This window comes from Podarcis gaigeae (genome assembly GCF_964106915.1).
Source record: "Podarcis gaigeae genome assembly, chromosome: 5".
Classification (NCBI taxonomy): domain Eukaryota; kingdom Metazoa; phylum Chordata; class Lepidosauria; order Squamata; family Lacertidae; genus Podarcis; species Podarcis gaigeae.
The window spans coordinates 97,739,381-97,743,971 of NC_139681.1; the positions used below are offsets into that span (position 1 = coordinate 97,739,381).

The window sequence follows — 4,591 nt, forward strand, 5'->3', positions numbered from 1 at the left end:
CTGGCGTTAACCTCACTGCGAGAAGTGAGGTTACAGGGAACCAGGCAGAGGGCCTTCTTGGTGGTGGCGCCCGCCCTGTAGAACACCCTCCCATTAAATGTCAAGGAAATAAACAACTATCTGACTCTTAGAAGACATCTGAAGGCAGCCCTGTTTAGCGAAGTCTTTTAAGTTTGATGTTCTATCATGTTTTTAATATTCTGTTGGGGGCCACACAGAGTGACTGGGCAAACCCGGCCAGATGGGCGGGGTACAAATAATATTTATTTATTTATACATACGTACATACATACATACCCTGCCCATCTGGCTGGGTTTCCCCAGCCACTCTGGGCGGCTTCCAACATAATATTAAAATACAATAGTCTATTAAACATTAAACATTAAAAGCTTCCCTAAACAGGGCTGCCTTCAGATGTCTTCTAAAAGTCTGGTAGTTGTTTTTCTCTTTGACATCTGGTGGGAGGGCGTTCCACAGGGTGGGTGCCACTACCGAGAAGGCCCTTTGCCTGGTTCCCTGTAACTTGGCTTCTCGCAGTAATTCACCTCCTCCAGAAGCCTGTTTGGCTGCTCCTGCAGGTCCATCATGTTGCTGATTCACTTCATCCAGGAGCCTGATTGGTTGCTCCTGCAAGCCAATCAGGTCGCTGATTCACTTCCGCCTGGAGCTGGATCGGGTGGCTCCTGCGGACCAATCAGCCTGCTGCATTCTGGATCCTATTGTTCTAGGATTCAGCTCAGCACATAACAATTTCCATCGATCTAAACCTTGCAAGATTCTTTTGATAGCAGCGAGGTGCTGCTGTGACGTTTGCCCTGCTCACAAGGTGTGCCTGTTATCAGTGATGCAGCCTTTTACTGGCTGGTGACATAATGCCCTCTCTTTCCCTTGGCAAGACGCGGCCAAGGCGTTTGTTCCAGCTGAGCGGAGAGCCCTTAATGACCCACGGTCTGTGACCTCATCAGCAGAGTTAATGGGCTGTGTGGGCACTGGCGAAATTAGCATGTTTATATCTCCGAGGCTCCTCAAGTGTGACCAGAGGCCCATTGAACATTCCTTGCCCTCTTGGAGTGGGCGATGCTTGTAAGCAGGAGTGGCTCACGGCTGGCATGCATGCCAAGCTGCGTCTTCCCGGACCCCCTTCTGTGTTTTGGGGATTCTCGAGGGTCCCACAGCAAAATGCGACGCCTGTTCTAGCTGTTTGGAAACCACATCCCGGGGAGTTATCGGCAGAGGTGCGCCAAGGGTCCCTTGGCAAGGAGCTGTATCTGCACACACACACACACACACACACACACAGAAAATCACTTTACCCCACTAGCCAAATTAGAAATTACTGCATTTTACAAGACCCAAGTACTTGAAGCATCCTGAGTTAGGGTAAGAGGAGGAGGAAGGGAGGAAAAATTGCACGCCTTTGTGATGTGCTGTTAGAAGGATGAGAAGCTTCTGCATTTGACTTTTCCATAATAGTGGGGTACACATATGTGTCATACAACCCAGAGTCTGATTTTAGTGCCCCTGGCTGGGGCACTGGTTTTGCCAACTCCTAGCTTGCCATTGACGGGAGGGACGCAGATGGTGCTGTGGGTTAAACCACAGAGCCTAGGACTTGCCAATCAGAAGGTCGGCAGTTTGAATCCCCACGACGGGTGAGCTCCTGTTACTCGGTACATGCTCCTGCCAACCTAGCAGTTCGAAAGCACGTCAAAGTGCAAGTAGATAAATAGGTACCGCTCTGGCGGGAAGGTAAACAGTGTTTCCGTGCGCTGCTCTGGTTCACCAGAAGCAGCTTAGTCATGCTGGCCACATGACCCGGAAGCTGTACGCTGGCTCCCTCAGCCAATAAAGCGAGATGAGCGCCAAGGTTGAGGTACAATCATTTAAAATCCGTAAAACGTTTTGGAAAGCTAAGATTATTAAAACAGAAGGTATATATAAAAGGCTGTAAGAAGCGAAAAGAAGGGTTAGGAGCATTAAACGGATGTGGAAGATCATAAAAGGTTAGTATATAAAAGGCTATAGCTATCAATTTACAAAGCACTCCAATATGAGTGTTTATTAAATCTAGTTTGTGGCGCATGTCATCAGCCATTTGAACATTGCTGAGCAGAACCTGGCAACACTGTAAGTTGTAGCAGGGTTGGTATCTCAAAGCAACAAGGAGGTATAGAATTGTCCTGTGCACCGTGGGTACTGATGGAGTAGTGGGGAGATGAGGCAAATAAGGATGTCTCTATAATATAGGCACTGGAGAAGCACATGCTCTATTGTTTCTGTTTGTCCGGAATCACAGGGGCCTTGTCTCTCCGAGTAAACTGGGGAATAAGAAATATTTAGGGGGAGCACCCAATTTGGTCCTCGCTCGGGGTGCCATGTTACCAAAGTCTGCCCCTGCTCACGGGTTCCCTAAGAATGCAGGAAGAGCCTGGATCAGGGCCAAAGGGTGTTCCTGAATGATCCAACATCCCATTTCGCACCATGGCCAACCCCACGTCTCTGGAAGGCCCCCACAAGTGGGGCAAAAGAAGCTAAGAAGAGCCCGGCTGCTGGATGAAACCAAAAGCCCATCTCAACTGTCCCGTTTCAGCCGGGACATCCCGGAATTACAAAAGCCATCCATTATAATAATAATAAATTTCTATGCCACCCATCTGGCTGGGTTGCAACTACGGCAAGCTTTTTTCTTCTCCACCTTTACATCAGGTGAGATTATTGCTGCATCGGGACTATATCCTTCCTGGATAGCTCCATTGGTGCTGGTGCTGATAACGCCAAGGTTGCAGGTTCGATCCCCGTACCGGGGAAGTGCATATTATTGCATTGGAGGGGTTGGGCTAGATGATCCTTGAGGTCCCTTCCAGGTCTACCATTCTGTGATTCTATGGCTTGCATATAAGGCAGCTTCCTTTGTTCATCTGACGCTTGACACACAAGCCAGCCTGAAGAATCCCAAAGTGACACCTGTCTGTGATGGAAGGCTCCAGAACCAGCGAGGGATGTGTTTGCCACTTCTAGGTGCTTATGGACCATGAGCAGACTGACTTCTCTGTCACAATCCTGCAGGATCAGGCCAGTGGCCCACCTAGTCCAGCACCCTGTTCTCACAGTGGCCAATCCGAGCACGAGAACTCTTTCCTTCTCGTGGTCTGCAGCAACGGGCATTTCAAAGCATTGCTGCCTCTATGCATTCCTGAAAGGATTATATTTGCACCAACTTCATGATGGTTTTTTCTCTCCACGAGATTATGAGGCTTCCAAGTCCTTCTCGAGAGGCAAATTGATGTTATATCAGCAGGCATTAACCCACGCATGTTGAGGCACTTAGAAATCCATGTGGAGAGAAGGAAATGTGCCATGCCAATTCCCAAGATGCCAGCTCTGCCACAGGCTCGTCAATAGACTCACATGTGCTCAGATGTGGCCCATTGCTCTGGCCGAGAAACTGACCTGCCAGGTCAGGATGAGGCCTTGATCCTTCTACAACACCTGCCATCCATTCATCTCCCGTATGAGACACAACACTCCACCAAGGCAGCCTCCCCAGATCCACAGAAACTTCTGCAGAAACTTACTCGATTAGAGTCTTTGATGTGGGTCTAACTTTAAGCTGCTGTTATGCGTTTCCCCAAGAAATGGACTAGGTGTGCTACTGTTGTTGTTTATTGTACTTTAAATCATGTTCATTACGTGTGAGAAAGAGCTGGACCATCAAGAAGGCTGATCGCCGAAGAATGGATGCTTTTGAGTTATGGTGCTGGAGGAGACTCTTGAGAGTCCCATGGACTGCAAGAAGATCCAACCTCTCCATTCTGAAGGAAATCAGCCCTGAGTGCTCATTGGAAGGACAGATCCTGAAGCTGAGGCTCCAAGACTTTGGCCACCTCATGAGAAGAGAAGACTCCCTGGAAAAGACCCTGATGTTGGGAAAGATGGAGGACGCAAGGAGAAGGGGACGACAGAGGACGAGATGGTGGGACAGTGTTCTCAAAGCTACCAGCATGAGTCTGACCAAACTGCGGGAGGCAGTGGAAGACAGGAGGGCCTGGCATGCTCTGGTCCAGGGGGTCATGAAGAGGCGGACACGACTAAACGACTAAACAACGTGTGAGAAAATAATAAAATAATGTGTTTTTCTTTAAAAACAACAACAAGATGCTAGCTGAAGACACTATTTGGGCATTACTCAGACACCTCGCCAAATTAAAGAGGTCTCCTGCTCCCCCATTTCCCAGGGGCTTGTTGCGAAGAGCAATTGCCTTTCAGCCCTCTGACTTCATATTACATATTCCGTCTCTTCCAGGCACCTTTAGCAAGGTGCACCTGGTTTGTTCCAGCTCTTTGTTTGTGGCACAGTGTCATTTGGTTGATATGCTGTGCATATGACTGGGAAGTGAAGGTCTTGCAGGTGGGGGGTTGAGGGGGAGGAGGTTGGCTTATTAAATTCAGCCCCTTCCAGCCTTCCTGCAAAAGGGGGGGGGGAGGGAATGGGAGTGGTCAAGGCCTTCCAGCCCACGCACGCATGTCCTATAAATGACTGGAATCTCCTGAGAGGCAGTCCACGCAAGTCCTGCCAAAGGACTTAGCCCC

At 49.1% G+C, this 4,591-nt stretch overlaps 1 protein-coding gene across 1 annotated transcript in view; it reads left to right on the forward strand.

Annotated features, from left to right (window-relative positions):
• LOC310844726 (uncharacterized protein) overlaps positions 1-4,591 on the forward strand; it is a 46,976-nt gene that overhangs the window by 22,453 nt on the left and 19,932 nt on the right. The gene's annotated exons all lie outside the window — the stretch shown is intronic.